At 44.6% G+C, this 26,341-nt stretch overlaps 1 protein-coding gene across 1 annotated transcript in view; it reads left to right on the top strand.

Annotated features, from left to right (window-relative positions):
• LOC138511484 (complement component C6-like) overlaps positions 1-26,341 on the top strand; it is a 913,779-nt gene that overhangs the window by 622,415 nt on the left and 265,023 nt on the right. The window lies entirely within an intron of this gene.

Genomic DNA, 26,341 nt, shown 5'->3' with positions numbered 1-26,341 from the left:
CAGGGGGACATGTGTGGGTGCCTGGTGGAGGCTGCCCCTGCACTGCTGGGGTGTGGGGGTGGTGGGAGACATGAGTGGGGGCCTGGTGGAGGGTGCCCCTGCACTGCTGGGGTGTGGGGGTGGTGGGAGACATGAGTGAGGGCCTGGTGGAGGGTGCCCCTGGTGGCTGGGGGGTGGGGGTGGTGGGTGACGTGAGTGGGGGCCTGGTGGAGGCTGCCCCTGCACTGCTGGGGTGTGGGGGTGGTGGGAGACATGAGTGGTGGTCTGGTGGAGGGTGCCCCTGGTGGCTGGGGTGTGGGGGTGGTGGGAGACATGGGTGGGGGCCTGGTGGAGGGTGCCCCTGCACTGCTGGGGTGTGGGGGTGGTGGTAGACATGAGTGGGGGCCTGGTGGAGGGTGCCCCTGCACTGCTGGGGTGTGGGGGTGGTGGGAGACATGAGTGGGGGCCTGGTGGAGGGTGCCCCTGCACTGCTGGGGTGTGGGGGTGGTGGGAAACATGAGTGGGGGCCTGGTGGAGGGTGCCCCTGGTCGCTGGGGGGTGGGGGTGGTGGGTGACATGAGTGGGGGCCTGGTGGAGGGTGCCCCTGCACTGATGGGGTGTGGGGGTGGTGGGAGACATGAGTGGGGGCCTGGTGGAGGGTGACCCTGGTGGCTGGGGGGTGGGGGTGGTGGGTGACATGAGTGGGGGCCTGGTGGAGGGTGCTCCTGCACTGCTGGGGTGTGGGGGTGGTGGGAGACATGAGTGGGGGCCTGGTGGAGGGTTCCCCTGGTCGCTGGGGGGTGGGGGTGGTGGGTGACATGAGTGGGGGCCTGGTGGAGGCTGCCCCTGCACTGCTGGGGTGTGGGGGTGGTGGGAGACATGGGTGGGGGCCTGGTGGAGGGTGCCCCTGGTCGCTGGGGGGTGGGGGTGGTGGGTGACATGAGTGGGGGCCTGGTGGAGGCTGCCCCTGCACTGCTGGGGTGTGGGGGTGGTGGGAGACATGAGTGGGGGCCTGGTGGAGGGTGCCCCTGGTGGCTTGGGGGTGGGGGTGGTGGGAGACATGAGTTGGACATGGGTGGGGGCCTGCTGGCAGGTGCCCCACAGTGCTGAGGGGTGGGGGTGGTGGGGGACATGAGTTGGACATGGGTGGGGGCCTGCTGGCAGGTGCCCCACAGTGCTGGGGGGTGGGGGTGCAAGGGGACATGAGTTGGTGTTCATTAGTTCAAGGAGACATGTGCCTTTGCTGGGGGGCATGCCCATGTTGGGTGGGCTGCCTGCGGGACATGGCCAGGGATGCAGGGTAGTCCCCTGTGGTGTGGGCTGCCTGCAGGGGCCGTGGAGGGTGTACAGGGTACACCTGGGAGGACCCACACTGTCAAATCACATGTGGGACTCCCCGGCACCCCTGAAATACACGTACCGTGCAGAAATTGCGTGTAAAACTTCCCGCGCACCCCTGAAATACACGCGCCCAGGCTATTCGCATGTAAAACTTCCCGCGCACCCCTGAAATACACGCGCCCAGGCTATTCGCGTGTGGAACTTCCCGCGCACCCCTGAAATACACGCGCCCAGGCTATTCGCGTGTGGAACTTCCCGCGCACCCCTGAAATACACGCGCCCAGGCTATTCGCGTGTGGAACTTCCCGCTCACCCCTGAAATACACGCGCCCAGGCTATTCGCGTGTGGAACTTCCCGCGCACCCCTGAAATACACGCGCCCAGGCTATTTGCGTGTGGAACTCCCCGCGCACCCCTGTAATACACGCGCCCAGGCTATTCGCGTGTGGAACTTCCCGCGCACCCCTGAAATACACGCGCCCAGGCTATTCGCGTGTGGAACTTCCCGCGCACCCCTGAAATACACGCGCCCAGGCTATTCGCGTGTGGAACTTCCCGCGCACCCCTGAAATACACACGCCCAGGCTATTCGCGTGTGGAACTCCCCGCGCCCCCCTGAAATACACGCGCCCAGGCTATTCGCGTGTGGAACTTCCCGCGCACCCCTGAAATACACGCGCCCAGGCTATTCGCGTGTGGAACTTCCCGCGCACCCCTCAAATTCACGCGCACCCCTGTAATACACGTAGCCCGCTCCCCCAGGCCCGATCGCGTGAGGAACTTCACGCAAACCCCTGTAATACACGTAGCCCGCTCCCCCAGGCCCGATCGCGTGTGAAACTTCACGCGAACCCCTGAAATACACGTAGCCCGCTCCCCCAGGCCCGATCGCGTGTGAAACTTCACGCGAACCCCTGTAATACACGTAGCCCGCTCCCCCAGGCCCGATCGCGTGAGGAACTTCACGCGAACCCCTGAAATACACCTAGCCCGCTCCCCCAGGCCCGATCGCGTGAGGAACTTCACGCGAACCCCTGTAATACACGTAGCCCGCTCCCCCAGGCCCGATCGCGTGAGGAACTTCACGCGAACCCCTGTAATACACGTAGCCCGCTCCCCCAGGCCCGATCGCGTGAGGAACTTCACGCGAACCCCTGAAATACACGTAGCCCGCTCCCCCAGGCCCGATCGCGTGAATAACTTCACGCGAACCCCTGTGATGCACGTACCCTGCAAATCGCGTGTGACACTTCCCGCGCACCCCGGTATACATGCACACGTATTTTTTGTCAGCGGGTGTCCGTGTTTGTGGGTACCCCTTTGCACGTCATTTTTCCTGGAGGGCCACAGTATGGGACATTCATCATGGCAGTATATAGGTGCTATTTGTTGGCGCACCTTTTGGCGCACATTTCTTACAGCCGCAGAGACGCTACCGCCTCCTTTCTTGTGGCGGTCATGTTTGTGCCTGTGCGCTGGTTTGAGCGTGCGCTTTTTTCCCCTATTCTATTCCATGAATACGTGTTGTAGGCGAGCGTGTGGGCGTTCCGCGCACTTGTGCCCTGTACTTCCCCCATGACGGCCACGTTTTGGCAAATTGTTCCCCATTCCGAGTGTTACGCCCGTGTTCCGCCTACTTTTGTTGCATGCGCCGCGCTATGTGCGAATTTCGCTGTGGCCTGTGCGATTTTCGCTGTGACCTGGCGCACGCTGTTAGATGGCCTGTGCGCCAACGTGCGCCAATGTGCGCCGCGCACTTTTTTATCGCACATCCGCTGGTTTTCTCGCGCACGGCCTTCCATGAATCGACGTGCGCTGCTTTTCGTGCGATTTTCGCACTTGCACTGCGATTTTCGCTATTCCACTGCGATTCGCACGTTTTTGCCCACTTGCGCCGCGCTAATTATTCCATGAATCGGCCTCCTTGTTTGTACTTTTAAAAGTACATCCTTGTTTTACAATTTTTCCTCTTTCTGAAAAAAACGACCTCCACGAAAACATCCATAACTTCTTCATACTTTATGCTAGAAACGAAATGTAAGTGTTAAGTGCATCTCAACTCCTTATAGTTTTTCCGCAATCGCGCTTACCGGGCACGGAAAAGTTTGCAGCAAATTTTTCGCTTGGCTCAAATCTATAACGGGTAGAATAGCTTTTCATTGCACCCAACCTCAAAATGAAGTTTTCAACTTGCCTATTACTCTCAAATCATTGCTAGTGTTTGTCTGAACCCATACAAAGTGGCTCCCATTAGAATTTCAACATTTCAGTGAAGTAAATCAATTTTTTGTGTTTTACCCCATTCATTCAAAGCATTTTTGACAGTTTGCCAATCCTGTTTTTCTCTGGTGTTTGCTGGGGGGAAATTAGGATTGATATATCGTACTGATTTCTGCATTCCTGAAACCTGTTCTCTCTCTTTCTATCTCTTTATATTGCATATTGGGGGGATTGAGGGGTGTGCAGGGGGAAATACTAATCACACTGCCATTTGATTGACCACACACAAGTATTATTTCTATGCTGCATTAATTGTCCCATCATTGCTCCTTGTGATTAAAGAGATTGTTTAGTGTGACGTCACCCCATTGGTGATCATTGTATACCCATTAAAATAGTGTGATATATATATATTGTGCAATACATAAATAAATATTTTTAACTTTGTAAACCAGCCTGATTCCTGGTTCAGTGTGACCATGGGGGGGGGGGTTAAAAGAGAGGGGTGTGATATAAGTGGTACATCGTTCAGAATAAAAGAACCTATAGACACAAATAAATAATTAAGGGGTTTAGCTGTGCATCACACGCTAGGCATTGGCTTAGGTGAAGTGCCGGGTTGAAATCACTTACAAGATTGAGGGCTCGTCCGGGATCTCTGAATTAGACATACCACTTGTGACAGTCTAATACAGCGTGCTAACTGACGGGGTACATAAACCGTGTTGGGCTACCACACTGTGTTACACTGTGAAAAGCACCCTTCAATAGGAACGCTCTAAGGAATTTGGTCTGTTTTGCAAACATAAAATAATTCCTGTAAGTCAGAAAGGAAATTAATATTTCCGGAATGGCGACCTTGGTAGAAATTTATATGGCAAAAGAACATCTATTGCACAAACTATTTGTCAGGGGTGAATGGACAGAGCAAGATCAGAATGTTTGGTTGCAGGAAATTAAAGAACAGGCCACTGCAACAGGATTAAATACATGGCAGGATCAGGGTCCATTACATATCACACTGAGTGAACTGTATATGGCCCCTAAGGTAAAAGAAGAGCAAAGTAAGATTGCCAAAATAGCGGCATATCTGTACCTCCACATTGGAGCAATACAGGACAAATATTCCAAAAACCTACATCTGGCCAACAAGCAACTACAATCATTAGGAAAAGCCCAAACTGATCTGGACTCTGCAGAGCAAAGGCTACAAAAGAGCCATGAATCAGAAAATGAAACCAGGCAATACCTGATAAAAATAAAAGACGATATGGATATCCTGCAGCAGGATAAGGTAGAGCAGGATACCAAAGTGCTGGCGCTGCAGAAAGAGTGCCAAGAAAGTTTGGACTCTCTACTGCAGAGCCAGGAAAAGCTGGAACAGCAAATACATTTTAATAGGGCCTGCGCAGAGCAGGTAGTCACCCTGCAAAACTGCCTAGACCAAGAAAAAGAAGAGAATAATAAATTAACTCTCAAAGACCTTGACACCCAGACAGAATTCAATGAGGAGCGCCAGAAAGCTGGTGCACTCCAAAAAAAAAGAGACGACCTGGCTACACAGAGGGGTACTCTTATTCAGGAAAGGGACACCTTAGGCCAGGAGGTCAGTTATTTAAAAGATAAGATGGAAGAAATTCACCTGGCCCTCCAGGGGCTGGGTGAGCTCCAAAAAGATTACACACAACTGTTAGAGCACTCCAGGAGGATGGAAGATGGTCTGACAAAGGGTGACCAGGCCAGTAAGGACAGGACTAAGGAGGTAACCCTCCTGCAACAAAAATTGGCCCAATATTCAAAAGTGACACTGGAAGCACAGAGAGACAATGAGGCTCTCTGTGAGAAAAATGACAGGCTCCACAGACAGGTAGCTATACAGGAACAACTGATAGAAACTAGCAAGGCCTTGATCGAAGAACAGAATCGTCAGGATCTTGCATGGCAACAGGGAGCAACGGCTGAGAGAGATGAGGTCCGCGGGGAAAGGGAAACACCTGAGCATAACCTCAGGAACCCTAGTACTAGAGGCCTTCATCTCTTCCACTCCTTGGACTCTGCCACCCCCATGTCCACTGGCGCACATGAGCCAAGTGTCACAGGGATGGCAGACTTCAATCCAATGAGGAATATGGGGCTCATAGATCAGCACCTCCCAGGAATGGATGGGCGGGCTTCTGGGTATGGGTTCCCAAGTGCTAGGGCCATATTCTCTGATCAGGGAGACTCCAGTGAGGGGAGGGTCAGAGAAATGGATCCTCAAAAATACAATTTACCTAGAGAACAGATGGTAACATTTAGTGGGGAACGCCATGAGAGTAGGCACACTAAGGGCATCCTGAAAACCTCTGCCCAGCTAGGACAGTGGGGAGGAGGGTACTCAGCAAATCCTGGGAGCAAGGAGGAATCAGAAGACTCCTCTCTGCACCACAGGACTCAAGAAACTAGGCCCCCACATTCTGCCAGCCATTCCCAAGCTTGCAGAATCTGGAAGAGCCTAGAAGACCAGACAGGCACCTCTGGTAGCAGTGCCTATGAGTCAGAGGATGAGTGGACCAGGATCACCCGTACCAAAAAAGCCAACAAGGTCAAGAGGGCCTTGCTCAAGGATCCCCTAAAACAAATAAAGGCCATTAGGAGCGTTATCACACCCTATCATAAGAATGCAAAATATTCGGTTTGGGAGCACCTTGAGATCTTTGAACCAATGATGGAGACTTTTCATTTGAAGGACAGCCAAAGCTGTATTCAATATGTAAAGTGGACCTTCTCTCCCCAGTACTCCAGCTTATTTGCGGGGCTGGAGGATCAGAATCATTGCAGATGGTCCACCTATAGGTCGGCCATCTTGAAACATTTTTCTGTGCACAGGAATCCTCAGGAGGCTCGCAAGGCGGCCTATAGCTTGCAATGTGGGGAAGATCAGGCCCCACAAGAATTTGTTCAAGAATTAAAGCGTGCCTTTGCCCATACCACTAGAAGGGTGCGCACTGACAGCAAAGAGTTTCTAAATACTTTCTTCCATGCTCTCCCTAAGTACACTATTACCCAGCTAGTGAGGGACTTTCACGAGAAAAGATCACTAGACTGGGTCATCGAACAATCCACGCGCATTTATGAGGCGCAAAAGCTAGTGGAAAACAAAAATAGTCCAAAAAGCCCCAAAACAACCAACACCCCTGCTGCTGCTAAAGTGGCAGAGGTGAAGGTTGCCCCATTTTAGATTTTGAGATGAGGGGCGTAAAAATCTGCCCGCACAGAATCAAAACAACCCCAAACCCAGAAGGCCCTCGGGTCAATCACAAACAGAGAGCCAGGGAGATAGTCCCACAAATGGGTTGCCATTGCCATTTGATTTACCCCTAACTCCCCTGACTACATCAGCCCACGCTACAAGGGCGATAGACCTATCCTGGATTATGTGCGGACTCCTCCAGCCCAAGGAGGGGGGGATCCAACCAGACAGCAGCTAACCAAGGGAACTTCCCTCCTCACTTCCCCCAGGAGGGCAGTAATCTCGCAAATACTGGACAGAATTTCTTCCCAATGTATCCGCCAAACTTGAACCCCCAAAACAATCCATCCTTCTTTCCCCTCTTTCCTGAGCCCAGAGAACCCAATCCAGGAGAGGGAAGGCCAAGGGTGGAGGGGTACACAAACTTTCCTAACCCGGCGTATTTTGGGAGAAGGGATAGCTACCCTTCCCGGATCAGCCCAGGTGAGACATGAGGACCCCGTACCAGCCAGAGCAGGTGTCACAACTAGAGCGCCAGGTCCAAAACATGGCACAGGATCTGGGTCACATGCTGAGGGCTCAACAGAACCCTCAGATGAGCATGGCGGCGCAGAATGCCTCAAACGCAGGACCTGGTGCTCAAGAGCAATGACGGGGGAAGAACCCCGACAACCCATCAGTTCCGAGGGAGGAGGCACAAGGGGAAAGGGGGTGTAAAGCCTTGGAGGAAGCTTCCTTCCCCACTTGTAAAAAGCCTCTGGAAACCCAGGAACGGGAACCAAAATATCCTGCCTCTGAAAGTCTGTCACCCAAGGAGCAGAGGGGGGGTAGGAAAAATAAAGAGCCCAAAAAGACCTATTTTGAGGAGGAGGTACAAATCTTCCAGTTTGAAGGAGATGGATCCTCAGAGGATCCTGAGAAAAGGATCTTCTCCTTTAGAGATGGGGGAACTCCGCCCAAAGAAAAATGGGTCCCAAAGGATCCAAATCCAGACTGGGTATATGTGGGGACTGAGTTAGCACCGCCCATCATCAATGCCCAGAATCATCAGCATGAAAATCCACTGGTTCAAACCCATCCTGGTGACTGCCTCCAAAAAGGGAGGTGGGGCAGCCCAGAACCAGGACCAGGGGAACCTGAAACTTCCCCCATATCTAGCTGTCACCTCTTTCTTTCCGATTCCCAAGACACCTGCCCAAATCACCTTACTGTCAATGTCAAAAAAACAAAAAAATAACCGATCAGTTGACCAAAAATGTGCATTATCTTTGCCCCCTTGAGGAAAAGGAGGGATGATTCTATGCCCTGGTCCAAATACAGGGGCAATGTACAATTTTGGCACTGGTGGACACTGGATCCCAAGCTACCCTTCTGTCAAAAAGGGCCTTTGATAAACTGAATTCGGGAAGGGGGAGAAATACCAAATTCCTCTCACCCCTCTTCCTGGACAACTTCAGAACTTTGACGGGAAGGAAATTCCTGTTGAGGGAACTGCAGATTTGTACATTTAAATTGGGTGACACAAGGTGAAGCACCCGGTCATAGTTGTGACTCCAGAGGGCACCCCTTGTTTACTAGGGAATGACATCCTGCGGAGGTTGTCACCCCTCAAAGGGGTGTAAACACCCCTCATAGATTGTGTAAACAAGGTCCTCGGGACCCAGACTAGCCGACCAATAAAATTGAAACATAGTGTCGACCATGTTAGTTTAAACGGCACGTGCCGCATGGTTGAACAAAAACCTGACCAAATAAAATTTCACTTCCAGAACAACCAAATCCCAGACGTGACAGTAATAGCAGTAGGACAACAAACTGGTGATGGGGGGTTCTCTCTATTTCTGAAAATCAACCTTCCTTCCAGTCTAAGGTGGCATTCCACCCTGGAAGGAAGAAATTCCCACTCCTATAGTCCAGAAAGATGAGAAATCAGCTCAAAGCCTGGCCGATATTCAGAAAATTGGAGAGCAGTTGTTCATTCCTATTCAGTTAAATGAAGGGAAGGACTTTGTTCTCGCCCGAGTGTGTGTGAACAATGGTTAGAGCTTCATCAGCGAGGCCATGTTCCGCAAACTCCCAAAAGATCCAGCCATTCCCACATTTAAACTGATAGAAAAATGAGAAATGGATCTGGAAACACCCAATTCCAAACACCTCCTGCCTAGCTGGTGTATACTCAAAATTTCCATAGGCAACAAGAGCATAGTCCATAATTGTTGGGTTGTGCGAGATGCCCCTGCTGCATTTTACTTAGGCAGTGACATTAATTGCTTTGCCATTAGTTTGAACCTAATAAACTTCAAAGCTTGGTCCCGATTAGCTGGTAATCCCATGGGTTTTGATGACCCAGAGAAAGCATTTAGGTCAGCTCAACTGCTGCCTTATGCAGTTGAAATTTAGATTGGAGAGGAAGTCACCATCCCAGAAAGGACCCGACAATTCTCCCTGGAAGTGAAAGTTAAAAGAGGACAGAAACTGAAAAACCCTGACACCTATATCCATCTTAATGCTCACTTCCAACAGCAATGGTTGGGGGTAAACCCAACACCACTAGTCAACATAGAACACAACACCATTCCAATAGAGGTGGATGACAGCGAATTAAAGAGTATCACTCTAGCCGCAGGCACCATTATTGTAATGGTGGTTGATGACCGACATTTTTCCATAGATTTAGGTAGTGAACTGTTAAGACCAATCCCCAAGGACTGTTTTGACTGTGATAGCGATGATGACTCAACACCAGACAGGATCTTCACCCGGCATGGGGGGAATTTCCTGGTGTACGCTTATTGCCCTTATGGTTAGGAAGATGTGACCTGTGACTTCAGGAGGGATGAGGTGATCTTCCAGGTCCGCGAGGACTGCCTTCCCCACCTGAAGCCACAAGTCCAAATCAGCACTTTGACCAGGGACTTCTCCACCCAGCTGTAGGAGGCCACTGAGATAGCAAAACCGGAAGTCTTTCCAGGTTTCAGTCAGATAGTTGAAGAGAGAGTCAACCTTGCTGATGCCTGTGAGACTCTGGAGCAGAAGCAAAAATTGAAACAAGTTTTCTTATATTTTCAAGATCTCTTTGAGGTGGACTCATATGACTGTGGTCGCACCGACAGCCATACAACAAAAATTCCCATGGACCCTGGCATGACTCAAGTGTTTGTGAAGCAATATCGCTTGCCTCTCACATCAATGGAGTCCCTTACTGAAATAATTAAGAAAGTTGAGTCCCGTGGGATAATTCGTCCAGTCCACAGCACCTTCAATAATCCAGTGCTGGGGATTTTGAAGCCAAGCGGCCAGTGGAGACTCTGTGCCGACATAAGAGAGCTCAACAAACGGGTCCATACTTCCCGATGGCCTCTTCCCTACATTGACCAAGGGCTGGCCAAGATCCAGGGGTCACAGGTATTCACTGCAATAGACCTGACCAATGGGTACTGGACTGTATCTGTCAGTAGGGAGGACCAATACAAGCTGGCTTTCACCTTCGGGGGGCAGCAGTACACATGGACCCGGACTCCCTTCGGATACATCAGCTCTGGCAATGAATTTAACATTTTTCTACACAAGGCCATGCCCGACCTGGGTGAAAGGGGTAACCTGGCCTATGTAGATGATGTTTTAGTCAAAAGCTCAACTGTGGAGGAACAAATAGCGGAGATCCATTATGTTCTGACACAGTTGAGGGCTGCCAGTGCAAAACTCTCCTTTTAAAAGGCACAGTGGTGCAGAACCCCTGTCAATTTCTTGGGGCACGAGATTACTCCTCAGGGTCTCTGTCCCCAGGAAAAGAAAGTGGAAGCACTCCAGAAATTAAAAGACCCCACAACTCTGCGGGAACTAAGGCGCCTCCTTGGACAGACTAATTACAGCAGAAAGTTCATTGAGGATTACCCAGAGATCACAAGACCCCTGATCCATCTTTTGAAGGGGGGGTCAAGTGGGAGTGGGGTCCAGAACAAGCCGAGGCAGTAAGATAGCTCAAAAGAAGCCTCTCACAAGTGTCTCGCCTAGCTTACCCTGTCAAAAACAAGGAGTTCTTCTTGGAGACAGGGTTCTCAGATACATGCTTGACTGCAGTATAATGCCAAAAGCATGACAAGGTCAATAAAATAATCTCCTATGTGAGTAAAACTTTATCCTCTGTGGAGGAAAAATGTAACGATTGTGAGAAGGCACTCCTGGCAACGGTGTGAGCATTGAAGAATTACCGCCCATTTATCCAGGGCGAACACATCATAGTGGAGATTCCACACCAGCCTCTGCAATATCTCCAAAGTGACAGAATCCGGGCCGGAAATGTGAGTAATTCCCAAATTATTTCCTGGATCCTGTCAATGCAAGACTTTCCTGTGGAGGTCAGATATGGCCAAAACAAGAAGAGTCCCCTCACGCAAGATCTAGCTGACTTGCATTATTGTGCCAGAGAAAACTGTCTCGACAACGAAAGTCTTAAAATCAAGGACAACATGGAGGCATACCTTAATTCCCCATACAAAGTCTTTGAAGAAGACTGGTGTGAGGGAATGCCCACTGCCTATGTGGATGGATGCTCATACCATGTTGACAACCCCAGATGCTGATTTGATTAGGGCTCCAAAGGAGATCCACTAATTGGTGAGTTTTATCAACACATTGAGGACCCTGAGAACTTTCCCCTGACAGATACCGATTACATGGGGAAAGAGGAGCTCAGAGTGTTGATGAAATCTCCAAAAATGTTCCAAATCCAAGACGGTTTGTTGGTGAGGGGATCCATAGCTGGCCATGATTAGTGGGTGGTCACTACCTCATTCCGAAGCCTGATGCTGAGTCACGGCCATGATGCAGCCACAGCCGGTCATAGGGGGTTTCATACAACACTTGAAATCTTAAGAGAGGTTGCATACTGGCCACACATGGGGCAGGACCTCGACCAATACTTGAAGGGGTGTCTTGTGTGTGCACAATTTCAGCCAACATCCCTCACACACCGTGCACCTCTCCAAAAGAGGGGGATGACACTGCCTTGTTCACATTTACAAGTCAATTTTATCAAGCCCGTGATTTGCTCCTCTAGGGGGAACAAGTACATGTTGACAGTGACATGCTTGTTCACTAAATGGGTGGAATGTCTCCCGGCCCCAAATAGCAAGGCAGAAACAGCAGCTGCCCTGATGATCAACCACATCTTCTCATGTTTTGGACTACCCCAAAGGATTGAGTCAGACCGAGGTAGCCACTTCACTAGTGAAGTGATGACAAAGATGTGGGAGATACTTGGGGTCAAAAGGAAACCACACATTGCCTACCGGCTAGCCTCTAGTGGTGTAGTGGAGAGATACAACTAGACAATTGTGAACATATTAAAAAGGTTTGTGGCAGAGTATGGGCCAAGTTGGGACATCCGACTACCTCTTGTCCAGATCTATCCCACCATCTGCAACTAAAATGTCACTGTTTGAGCTGATGACTGGACGAAGGATGGTGCTTCCCCAGCATCTGCTCTACAAAACCCAAGAGCAGGCTTTGATCAATGCCTCCACAACTTAAGAGTATGTTGAAAATCTGAGAAAACACCTTCAACATGCTTTTGCCTATTCTCAGCGAAATCTAGAAAGATCTGCAGACAGTATGAAGACCCATTATGACCTAAAGACAACTAGAAAAGAATACTATGTAGGAGACAGGGTCTACTTATACAATTTCCAAAGGAACCAGGTCGACAGCACAAATTTCTGCCTAGATGGAGGGGTCCTTTTGAAACTGTAGAAAAAATCTCACCAGTCACCTACAAAATCCGTATCCCCAAAGGCAGTTTGGCAGAGGGGGAAGATAAGTGGGTCCACATCAACCAACTGAAGTGTTGCCATCCGAGGCACACTCTGCAGCAACTAGAGGATTCATCTGGAAACCCAGAGGGGGACACTCCAGACCCCTAAAATTCCAACTATAAAACTATTCCATCTGTTATAATTAGGAATAATTGCAAACAGAAAAGATTGTCCTTATATGTCAAATTTATGCGTCTGCCCCACTACATGAATAGTGGTGGGGAAATGTCTACAAATATGCTCCGTTTTGTCATCCTAGAATTTGAAACCATGGATCCTAAGTATCAGGGAGGACCAGTCGGGGACCGGAAGGAAAAACCAAAGGGCCCGGATATCCTCCATACTCTCATCAGGAACCGGCGAGAAAAACCTGTCGATCCAGCGCTGATGGGAGAAGCAGATGAATTTTGCCATTTGGACCAGAAAGAAAAAAAAACTGACCATCCCAATCTCGTGACTTCTGCTTGACGGGAAGTCAAAAGTTAAATCGCAAGGGGGGCGCTTTGTGGGATGTTTTAACCCACTAGGCTCTGCCCTGCGGCATCACTGTGTGCTGGTGACACGAGAATCAGCCAAATGGCCACGAAAAACTCATGCGTGCCAAAACCTATGAAAATTGTGCTTGGAAACCGGAAACGACGGCTGACAGATCTACTTTGCCTGTTGTCAGTGGTGGAAGGAGACCACACTGCTGAAACATGCCACTGGAGGGGCTACCAAGGAAAAATGGAAACTGCATGAAAGGCAGTGCTTTACTGCAAGAAACCCAGAAATTGCTCTTAAATACCCTTTTCTTGGTTGCTGAAAACACAAAATACCAGACCAAAACACCAGAAATAAATCCACTATCTTTGCTGGGCGTTACCTGCCACTTCATTTAAGGAATCAATATGAACACAGAATGTCAGGAAAATCAGAATCTATCATCAAAATATCCACAGTAAAAAGTGTGCTTGCCTGTGAAAATCTGTCAAAATATGGGTGCAGTATTGACAGCTGTAATTAATTGCATCATAATCTTAATCTTGTACGATTGAAATCAAATGTTTGGAATTAAGTGACCTGTCATTAAGAGGAACATAGGTTGTAACTATTTAATCTCCATGATTTAGAGACTGGAATCAGAGTTCTAGCTGCTTGATTAAAAATTGCAAGTTTTATTTTAAATTAATAAAAATGTTATAAAGTGACAGTGAATTTAGCTGAACTCAGAGTCACCAAACCAGTTTCCCCAGCTTTCCCCAACAAAAGGCATCTCTCCTGCTTCCCACGAAAGGCCAGGAACTCACATTCAGTTGTTGATTAAGAGGGGAGGGGATTGTGGGCTGCTGCTCCTGGGAGAGACAATGAACTTTTCTTTGGCTGAAAGGATATGCAGATTGTAAGTGTCAACAGTGGCCTCTGCCAAAGGAAGAAGGCAGGGATTGCTCTTGAGCTACAAGATGGAGGCGGAGACAGACGTTTTTGTTGATTCACAAAGCACAGAAAACTTATTTCTAAAAAGACTGATAAAGGACTGTGTGAATTTGTAAAAATTATGGAATTAGTAGCAGTGTTAATGTGATTTTTTTGTGCACATTTTAAGAGGTGCCAGAAATCTGTGCAATGTTCTGAGAAGGCGCAGTGAAAATTCTGTTTTTGTAGCAATTGTATTCATGTCAGAAGCAAGAAACTCCATATGATTATGCCCGGATATCATGTGCACATATGTACAAAATTGTGGACAAATCAGATGTTGTGTCCCGGACAAAAGTGTGAAAATTTGTCAAATCCAGACCCAAGATCTCACAGAAACGAGGCTTGGAAGAGGGTGTGCTCCACAAAATATGTGATCTATGTATGTTATTGGTATAAAGATTGTACACATGTAAAGATGTATTATATCAAAAAGAGATTTTATGTGAAAAAGGCAAAGGGGAGGATTTCCCTGTCTAATAAACCACATCATCATGATGACACTCTGTTTTCTCCTCCAATCAAGGGAGAGAGCAGATTATAGCCAAGAGACTACCTAGCGGGTGCGCCTAGGATGATTCAGCATACCCACCCCTTTATCAAACACATAAATAGAGACAGCTGAGGACCTAGAAAAGGAAACTGATCCACCTACCATCCCGATATCGGCAAAGCACTTTGAAGGAGATCCATCCATACTCCAAAAAACTTTGCAAGCAGAAATTCTCAGAGCATAGCTGATCCACTTTCTGCTGGGCCTAACTTCCAGAACTCATCCCTCAACTGAAAGGGGAACCAAAGAGCAGCCAGGCTGTGCTGTAACTGCTTGCCTGCCAAAGAATTATCTTCATAAGCAGACGGGCAGATTAACCACGTATGGTGCTGTGCTGTGCAGACCAGAGAGCCATTGCAGTTCCAGTCCAGTCGTGCTGTGCAGTGTAGACCAGAGCGCCTTGCTGGTCGCTGAACCAGACCAGTCCGGTGTGCCCAGCAGTCTGTCACAGAAAACTCCTTGACCAGAATCCCTGACAGTTCCATTCAAAACATTGGTAGTGAGTATCCATAGTATAGGATTGTCACTAGCCTATGTACTGTCCATAGTCATCCCTATCCAAATCAAATCTATCTCATATCCAGACCTGTATTGTTAGGAATCCTTTTTGTCTTGCCTGAACTCTCTCTCTTATCCTATAGTCCTTCTGTAATAATATTGTTAAAATCATCTTTGAGCTGATATATTTTATCTGAGGAAAGGCAAGAATCTCGGTGGGCAAAAACCTGATCGGTGACGTCCTGTTCTGGTGGCTGTGGTGTCGTGTAGTTTGCATCTTCATAGTCCATCCCTAATGTAAGGAAACCTTGTTTGTACTTTTAAAAGCGAATTCTTGTTTTACAATGTTGCCTCTTTCTTAAAAAACGAACTCCACGAAAACGTCCATAACTTCTTCATACTTTATGCTAGAAACGAAATGTAAGTGTCTGATTGAAGCTAACATCCTAAGCTTTCTAAAGAACCCAACACCGCATCTCACCGGGTAGAATAGCTTTTCATTGCACCCAACCTCAGAATTAAGTTTTCAACTTGCCTATTACTCTCATATCATTGCTAGGGTTTGTCTGAACCCATACAAAGTGGCTCCCATTAAAACTTTAACTCTTCAGTGAAGTAAATCCATTTTTAGTGTTTTACACTATTCGTTCAAAGCCAACTTTAAAACCATTTTTGACAGTTATACAATCAATTCTATTTTTCTCTGGTGTTTGCTGGGGGGAAATTGGGATTGATATATCGTATTGATTTCTGCATTCCTGAAACCTGTTCTCTCTCTTTGTATCTCTTTATATTGCATATTGGGGGGATTGAAGAGTGTGCCGGGGGAAATAGTAATCACATTGCCATTTGATTGAACACACACAAAAGTATTATTTCTATGCTGCATTATTTATCCCCATCATTGCTCCTTGTGATTAAAGAGATTGTTTATTGTGACATCATCCCATTGGTGATCATTGCATACCCATTAAAATAGTGTGATATATATATTGTGCAATACATAAATAAATATTTTTAACTTTGCAAACCAGCCTCATTCCTGGTTCAGTGTGACAGGGGGCGTTAAAAGAGAGGGGCGTGATATAAGTGGTACATCGTTCAGAATAAAAGAACTTATAGACACAAATAAATAATTAAGGGTTTCAGCTGTGCACCACAAGCTAGGCATTGGCTTAGGTGAAGTGCCGGGTTGAAATCACTTACAACTGTGTAGTAAGAGCTTGTACCAAAGGTGAAATTGTACTTACACTTGTAGTCTTAATTGTGTGTGGTGTTCCCAAAGGGTACTGCATATGATTCTGCCTAACACTGGTGTACAGTGGTGAGGATAAAGTATACTGATTACACTTAGAGTGCTGCTGTTACCTTGGCTCAACTAACCACAAGACTAAACACCACGAAAAGCAATTTTAATCATGTCTGATATGGAAATATACAGTCAGCAGACCCTCCTTACTTACATTGTTGATCATTTGAGAAATCTGTGTTGAGAAAGGAATCTCTCTGTTAAAGGTAAAAAGTCAGAATTAATTGAAACGTTGTTGGAGAACAAAAGTCTGGGGAGTGGGTCTGAAACACCTGCCCCGCGAGCAAATGTGGAAAATAATGAGGATGATAATGTGCCAGATATTATTGATGAGTTAGATGAGTCTCACAATGTAGGCCCTATTGCTCCTCTGCTTGCTCAGCAACCTCAACATTTGTCCACTGTGACCCCTACAGGTCCTACACTCAGTCCTGAATTCATTGTTCTAGAAAAGATGAGGCTTGAATTGGAATTCAAACATATTAATGCTCAAACTGAACAAAAGCATCACGAATTTAAGCTCAGAGAAATGTAGTTGAACCATGCACTAGAAATGAAGAAATTGTCTGTTGAGAATGCTTCTCTCCCAGAGTCTTCTAGGTCTTCCGGTCCTAAGAGACCACGTATGCCTAAAGAAATTGTGGGTATGTATGAGGCTAAGCTTGATATTTTGGATTGGTTGGCAATTTCTGAGTATAGCCATGGGATTCAAGACATTACAGGGAATCAGTTGCTTCATTGGCTCTTCTCTTGTGATGAAGTTGGGGGAGGTGGATAGGATGGATGATGAGCGTGTAAAGATAGCTTTAATTGCTAGATTTGGGAAGACCCCTTCCCTGTACCTTCAGAGGTTTAGGACCCTCAAAAAGCATGATAGTAGCCCTTGGGCTACCTGGATATGTGAATGTTTGAAAAACCTAGATGATTGGGTTAAGGGTTACAGAGTTAACACTTATGAAGGTATGAGAAATCTTGTTATGTGTCAGGCTGGTAATATCCACATCTAACGCAGGAGCTGCTGAGTCCCACGATCCCACTAAGATGTCTAGCTCACAACTAAACTGAACAGCTGAGTACTAGACACCCCTGGGGGGAAGGGGGAAAAGTGGATAAAATAACAAATCAGACACTGGATCTTCTATCTTCATCCGGTCTCTGCATGAATGAAAATTGTTAAGCATTAAATAATATTACAAAACTAAACAACTATTATTTTATGAATATCAACAATCCTACCTGAATACCCTCTGCAAAAAGCCCAGAGGATGATAATTATTTCTATATATTTATTTTTAGTTTTGAAATAACTCCAACTCTTTTACCCTAAAAGCAAACTTTGGTGGTCATGTTTCATAACTGTGCTGCTGAAAACCAATGAACTGAATGTCATTACAAGTGACTAAACTGATGGAGGTTCCTTGTGGAAATAAATGAACTTGAAGAAAAGAAAATGTGTTTCCAAACAATGTCAATAAAACTGTGAACACAAACTCCAGAATGTCTCAAGAAGATGAGTCTTTTGAATGAAGCACACTTGAAAAAATAGTTGAAAACACAGAAATAATCTTTTGTTTTCATTAAAATGATACTATTTCCTTAATCAGTTCATTCCATTCCATTTACCTCTCTTTATGGAAATAGTTCAACAACCAAAGGAAATACCATTTAATGTTGAGTGCAGTTTTAAAATAAAGTTATTCCTCAAAAACGTCTTTGCATGTAATGAGATGCATTTGGAAGATTCCTCATATAATATGGTAAACAAGTCTTATATATTTTCCTCTTTGTTAAAAAATGCCTTGGCTCAAAAATAAATATCCTTCTTGGTGCTGCTTTTAAAAAACAAGGTTGCCTGTGCAGTCATTAACTTTAATAGCCTTTAAATATCATGTTTTCATGACTTAATCTCTGATGAATGAGTTTGCCATGTAAAAACACTGGCTTCACAATACGACGTCTTTTAATCCTTGCACTTCAGAGGAGAAAATAACAGAAGATAAGGCTAACTTTGGCAATTCATTTAGATTAATTACATAAAAAGTACTTAGCTTATTTTTTGCTTTAGAAGACCTCACAGAGTTTTCTTCCACAGGGAAAATTAATTTCTTTAGAGTAGATGTAACTTGAATGAGTTGTTTCTTTTTCTTTTAGTGTTGAAGATATTTTCTTAAGAGTTTTCCAAGGCCCAAAACATAGGAGATAAACAGAAACATGACCAGCTCAGGAAACTAAACTAATGAAAGGCAGTTTAGAAGTTTGGGAGTCACACCATTGTCAACCTGCCACCCAATCAGAACTCCTGCCTCTGCCCTCCATCTTGGCTTGGGGTATCTGCAGTACTCTGAATATGGAAGTTGAGGCCCAACCATTTTAACAGTGAAAGGACTATATTTAGTTTTTAAACCTAACAATGAAATAAACAAAGAACATAAGGATAATAATTCTTTAATTACCACCTATTTACTATGGAAGCTGACAGTACCCCCTCTCCAAGCCCTCCCTCCCGGACCAGGCTTGAAAGGATACTTCCTATGAAATTTGGCGACAAAAATTGGAGCATGGACATCACTAGCAAATTCCGAAGAGCGTTCCTCAGGCCCAAAACCCTTCCAGTCTATTAAATACTGAAGTTTTCCACGACTTCTTCTAGAGTCCAAAATTGCTCTGACCTCAAATTCTTCAGATTGATTCTCCACTAAAACTGGACTAGGAGGAACTCCTAATCTAGTTCCATCAACAAATGGTTTTAACTGACTAATGTGAAATGTTGGATGTACTTTTAAATTTTCGGGAAGTTTCAATCTAACTGCAACTGGATTTATCACAGTCTCAATCTCAAAAGGACCTATAAATCTTGGACTAAATTTAGTTCGACCCTTGATTTTCAAATTCTTGGTAGACAACCAGACTTTATTCCCAACACAAAATTCTGGCCCAGGCTTGCGTTTAACATCAGCAAATCTCTTATAACTAGCCTTACTCAATTGAAGTGCCTTGACTGCTCGTACCAAATTTTCCTTCATAGTCTGTAATCTAATCTCAACTGCTGGACTACCAATGTCTTTCTCTATCTGTTCTCTAAGGAAACGAGGATGGAAACCACGACTACAGAAAAAAGGTGACATAGAAGTAGAATCCTTCATAGAATTATTATATGCAAATTCTGCTATCCAAATTAGATCTACCCAACTGTCTCCTGCTTGCAAGTAACATCTTAAGTACTTTTCCAACTCTTGATTAACACGTTCCACTTGACCATTAGTCTCGGGATGATATCCAGATGTTAATTTAACTTCCACACCAAGACTTCTACAAAAGGCCCTCCAAAATTTTGAAATAAACTGAGAACCTCTATCGGAAATCACCTGACTAGGTAAACCATGCAGCCGGACAATGCCTTGAGAAAAATGCTGTGCCAAACTTTCTGCAGTAACTTCCCCTTTAATTGGAATAAAATGACTTTCTTTAGTAAGTAAATCAACAACAACCAAAATTGTAGAACAACCCTGATCCTTAGGGAGATGAACTATAAAATCCATAGAAATAGTATGCCACGGATGCGGCGGAATTGGAAGAGGTTCTAATAAACCCATTGGTTTACCCACATGTGACTTGGCTCTAATACAAGTCTCACAAGTCTTAACAAAGTTTAAAATGTCACTTCTCATTGTATCCCACCAAAATTCCCTCCTGACCAACTCTAATGTTTTTCTAAATCCTGGATGACCTGAGAATTTTGATTCATGACAATCAATCAAAATTTTTTCACGGAGCTTCTCTGAAGGAAGATATAATCTAGTGTCGAAATATGGTAAACCATTTTTAATTTTTCTCACTGGGCCCTGTCTCACCCATTCATCCATTTGTTCAGAAGTCATACAGTCTTGAATTTCTTTAGAAAAACTTCCTTCATCAAAAACTCCCGCCACAATAAAATGTTCAGAGGAAATCACAGGTTGTTGATCAATCTCCTTCAATTGTTCACTACCAGGAAACTGACGAGACAAAGCATCTGCCTTTCCATTTTGACTTCCAGGTTTAAAAGTAATTACAAAATCATAATCTGAAAAGAATAATGACCATCTTAATTGTCTGGGTGTTAAAGTTTTAGTTGATTTTAAAAATAAAAGATTTCGGTGATCAGTCAAAACTGTCACAGTGTGTCTAGCTCCATTTAAATAATGGCGCCATTCCTCAAAGGCTGCCTTGATCGCTAAAAGCTCACGATCCATGATGGTATAATTGATTTCAGCTGAAGAAATTTTTTGGGAAAAATAAGCAACTGGATGCAATTGTCCAGTGTTTTAATGCCTTTGAGATAAAACCGCTCCCATAGCCAGATTGGAGGCGTCTGCCTCAACAAAAAAAAGGCTTAGAAGGATCAGGATGTAAAAGCACAGGTCCTGTAATGAAACGATCTTTCAAAACCTGAAAAGCCTCTTCAGCTTCTTCACTCCAAATTAATTTTACTCCTTTCTTAAGAAGTTTAGTAATAGGAGTAATGATTTGAGAGAATCCTTCCATAAATCTATAAAAATTGGCAAAGCCCAAAAAACTCTGCACCTCCTTAACTTTAGTCGGAGATGGCCAGTCTTTGACAGCCTTAATCTTCTTTAAATCCATCTCCAACCCACCAGGAGTAATCACAAAACCAAGGAATTCAACTGAAGAAGTATGAAATTGGCTTTTTTCCAATTTTGCAAATAAATGGTTTTCTCTCAATTTTTGTAGGACCAATTTTACATGACTTTGATGTTGTTTCAAATCTTGTGAATAAATCAAAATATCATCGATGTAGACTACAACAAAAATGTCCAGAAACTCACGTAGAACTTCATTAATAAAAAACTGAAATGAAGCTGGGGCATTACATAATCTGAAAGGCATCACTAAATATTCAAATAATCCATACTTAGTCTTGAAAGCTGTCTTCCATTCATCTCCCTCTTTTACTCTAACAAGATGATAAGCACCTCTCAAATCCAATTTAGAAAATATTTCAGCTCCTTGTATCTGATCTAACATAACTGAAATTAAAGGAAGTGGATATCTGTTTTTGATGGTTACCTTATTTAGAGCTCTATAATCAATACAAGTCCTCAATGTTCCCTCTTTTTTAGGCACAAAAAATAAAGGAGATGCCACCGGGGACTTGGAATGTCTAATGAAACCCTTTGCTAAATTTTCAGTTAAATACTCCTTAAGGTAATTGTTTTCCTTTTCAGTAAGTGCATAAACCCTGCTACAAGGTAAAGTGGCTCCTGGTTCAAGTTCTATCTTACAATCAAATGGTCTATGAGGAGGAAGACCACCTGCCACTACCTCATCAAAGACATCACTGAATTCTTTGTAGCAATCAGGTAACTCTCCCATAACAGCTCCAATAGTATGAGAGTGAAAAAGAGCTCCAACCTCTCCTAAGAACCTTGCACCCTTAACATCATCAATCTGAGTATCTTCAAGGGATTTACCTTCAAAACAATGTTCCTTACAAAAATTGGAATTTAATTCAATCACCCTTCTGCCCCAATCAATCAAAGGATTATGATGTGTAAGCCAGGGCATGCCTAAAATAATCTTCAATTGTGGAGCATCGATAATCTCAAAAATCAACTCCTCTCCATGGTTCCCTGCCATAATCATTAGTAAGGGAGAAGTTTCATGTGTGATTGGTCCTGAAGTTAATTCTGATCCATCCACTGAACTAACCTGCTCAGATAAAACCTTCTTCACTAAGGGAATACCTAAACTCTTTGCTACTCCCCAATCCATAAAATTCCCAGTTGCTCCTGAATCAATAATCAAAGGACCACTACCCACCAATTTCTTTTAAAAAATCAAGGATACATTAATTGTTATGTGAGGAACTGCCGCCTGAAGAGTATTGGCTACTTGATGATTCTTGCCGTCAGGATTTTGTACTTTCTTTGGAGTGTAAGGGCAGTTCCCAAGAAAATGTCCACTCCTTCCGCAATAAAGACAGAGATTATTATTTCTTCGCCTATCTCTTTCCTCCTTAGAAAGAGGTCCTCTAATTCTTCCTGAACTTTCTGAATTTTTTGACCTAAAATCTCTATTTACAAACTCCAGCCTAGGTCTATCAAATCTAGGATTAGATTTATTCTCTTGTATATTGTCTCCCCTCCTGCGCTCCAATCTTCTTTCATAGAGGCGAAAATCTAACTGTACAACTAAATCCATCAAGGCGTCACAAGAAGTTGGTCTATTTACCACCCCAGACAAGGCGTCTTTCAATTCATCCCTTAAACCTCTGTAAAAAAGGGATGCTCTCTTCTCTTCTGGCCAGTTACTTTCAACAACTAGAGTCTTAAATTGGGTAATATAACTTACTAACTCTCGATTCCCCTGTTTTAACGCAAGCAGGTCACCATCAACTTGTAAGGATTCCTGACGTTTATCAAATAACTTACTGAACTCCTCCTTAAATAATTTAAAATCATACAAAGCTAAATCTTTTTGTTTAACCAACACTCCTGCCCAACTAGCAGCCTCCCCTGAAAGATAAGATATCATAAATGTTATCTTTGACATATCAGAAGAAAACACTTCCGGCCTACTTAAAAAATGTAATTCACATTGAGTGAAAAATGTTTGAAATCTTTTAGCCTCACCAGAAAAACGTTCAGGTGGTGCCAGAGGCACCGGTAAAATTAAAGACTTTAAACCTCCAATTGCTCCTAACCCAGAATCTCCTCTCTGTCTAGAACCTTCCCTTTCCAGAACTGGAGGTTCCAAAATCTGTTCTTCTCTCCTACCTACCAACCTTTCTTCTGACATTTCCTGAATATGTGTTACCTTAATATTTAACTCCTCAATCTTTTTATTTAAAAGGACATTCTCATTTATAGAAACCCTTAATTCTTCCCTCAGCTCCTTAATCATATCCCCCAAGGCTTCCATAATTATTCTGGGAAGTGGTCTCAGCAGCTCAGGCGAAGATAAATACTTGGGCCTTTCATTCTGTCAGGCTGTTAATATCCACATCCAACGCAGGAGCTGCTGAGTCACACGATCCCACTAAGATGTCTAGCTCACAACTAAACTGAACAGCTGAGTACTAGACACCCCTGGGGGGAAGGGGGAAAAGTGGATAAAATAACAAATCAGACACTGGATCTTCTATCTTCATCCGGTCTCTGCATGAATGAAAATTGTTAAGCATTAAATAATATTACAAAACTAAACAACTATTATTTTATGAATATCAACAATCCTACCTGAATACCCTCAGCAAAAAGCCCAGAGGATGATAATTATTTCTATTTATTTTTTTTTAGTTTTGAAATAACTCCAACTCTTTTACCCTAAAAGCAAACTTTGGTGGTCATGTTTCATAACTGTGCTGCTGAAAACCAATGAACTGAATGTCATTACAAGTGACTAAACTGATGGAGGTTCCTTGTGGAAATAAATGAACTTGAAGAAAAGAAAATGTGTTTCCAAACAATGTCAATAAAACTGTGAACACAAACTCCAGAATGTCTCAAGAAGATGAGTCTTTTGAATGAAGCACTCTTGAAAAAATAGTTGAAAACACAGAAATAATCTTTTGTTTTCATTAAAATGATACTATTTCCTTAATCAGTTCATTCCATTTCATTTACCTCTCTTTATGGAAATAGTTCAACAACCAAAGGAAATACCATTTAATGTTGGGTGCAGTTTTAAAATAAAGTTATTCCTCAAAAACGTCTTTGCACGTAATGAGATGCATTTGGAAGATTCCTCATATAATATGGTAAACAAGTCTTATATATTTTCCTCTTTGTTAAAAATACCTTGGCTCAAAAATAAATATCCTTCTTGGTGCTGCTTTTAAAAAACAAGGTTGCCTGTGCAGTCATTAACTTTAATAGCCTTTAAATATCATGTTTTCATGACTTAATCTCTGATGAATGAGTTTGCCATGTAAAAACACTGGCTTCACAACACGACGTCTTTTAATCCTTGCACTTCAGAGGAGAAAATAACAGAAGATAAGGCTAACTTTGGCAGTTCATTTAGATTAATTACATAAAAAGTACTTAGCTTATTTTTTGCTTTAGAAGACCTCACAGCGTTTTCTTCCACAGGGAAAATTAATTTCTTTAGAGTAGATGTAACTTGAATGAGTTGTTTCTTTTTCTTTTAGTGTTGAAGATATTTTCTTAAGAGTTTTCCAAGGCCCAAAACATAGGAGATAAACAGAAACATGACCAGCTCAGGAAACTAAACTAATGAAAGGCAGTTTAGAATGTTGGGAGTCACACCATTGTCAACCTGCCACCCAATCAGAACTCCTGCCTCTGCCCTCCATCTTGGCTTGGGGTATCTGCAGTACTCTGAATATGGAAGTTGAGGCCCAACCATTTTAACAGTGAAAGGACTATATTTAGTTTTTAAACCTAACAATGAAATAAACAAAGAACATAAGGATAATAATTCTTTAATTACCACCTATTTACTATGGAGCCTGACATTATGTTGGAGTCAATATAAGATGCCTGCTCTCCTGAGCTCAGACAGAACTTGGCTGATTCTAAGGAAATAGATCCAAAGAAGTTAGCTAAGGCTGCTGACTTGTGGGTTGCCAACAGGGCTACTGACAAGGATTCTGGGGCAACTCAGAAGAAGGATGAGGGAAAGCAGCCAAAGAAAGATAACAAGGAGAATTCTAATATCTCCAAAAGAGGGCCCCAAATTTAACAAGGGTAAGCCACAAGGGTAACCGAATCAGGCTAGTGTACCTTACAGACCCAAACCAGAAGGAGGTCAGAACAAGCCTCCATTCATCAAAACATTTGGGAAATGTTATGTTTATGGGTCAACTGACCATGTGAAAGGGGATCCCAGATGCAAGGGTAAACCTTCAGGGGTCCACACTGTCTCCTTAGCCTTCTCCCCAGAGGAAGAAGTACCTATGGCAAGTGGAAACTTTCACCTACTGGCTGATGAACCCATGAGAGTCTCCGCTAGGGTTTCTTTAATGTCCCTGGGTTTGTGGGAACATAATTTAGATGTCTATAATTCCATCCCAGATAATACTAAAGAATATTATAAAGATAGTGTTCTAAGGCACCCAAACATCTAACCAATTTAGCTGGAGGCACTGTGCAAATGCTTCCCAGTTACCAGATCTCATCCAGTGCAATGACATGACTGTCAAGGTACCTGTTAGCATGCACAGTGAAGTGCATGAGAGAGTTCTGTTGGGTAATGACCTGAAAACTCTTGGAGTTGTGTCTAGTACCCCCAGGCCTCCCAGTAAAAGGGAACAGGAGCTCACTAGGCCTGCAAGGGGGAGGACTGGAAGAGGCTCTCCAGGGGAATTGATAGAGGAAACTATCACCCCCCAGTCCACACGACGTATAACTGCTATTTCCAGAAAGAAAGAGGCAAAGGGGAAACCTAAGACCTCACAGAAGAAAGCAGATAGCACCCCTGTGCTACCAACCAGGACATCCCCAAGATTGTCCAAAGCCACACCGGTGACTCCTCCACCAGCTGAGGCAGAGTATGATGTACAACCCTGTGTGGTTGATCCAGCTTTTGAAGAATCAGATCTAGAAGAGGACATTACTCTAGTTGGAGATCTGGATCCTGCTGACCATCCTGAGCTTCAGCCTTTACTGGCAGAAGGTGGACCCAACAGGGCAGACTTCAGCAGAGGACAAAGAGAGTGTCCTACTCTTGAAGGTCTTCGCCTACAGGCAGCTTCTCAGCTCGATGGGCAAGAGCCTTGGAAGCACAGGTTGCATTGGGAAGATGGCCTCTTCTACAGTTGCTATCCCCGGGGACTGCAAAAGACTTGTAGTGCCCCAAGAAAACAGACTCCAGTTCCTACAGTTGGCCCATGAGATACCTTTGGCTGGTAACTTGAGTTTCAAAAAGACCAAGGAAAGGCTATCTTTATACTTCTACTGGCCTAAAATGAGTGCAGA

The sequence above is a fragment of the Ambystoma mexicanum genome, chromosome 6p (genome assembly GCF_040938575.1).
Source record: "Ambystoma mexicanum isolate Mex_15411 chromosome 6p, UKY_AmexF1_1, whole genome shotgun sequence".
NCBI lineage: Eukaryota > Metazoa > Chordata > Amphibia > Caudata > Ambystomatidae > Ambystoma > Ambystoma mexicanum.
The sequence above is the reverse complement of the archived record's forward strand: the minus strand, read 5'-3'. Positions and strand labels throughout refer to the sequence as shown.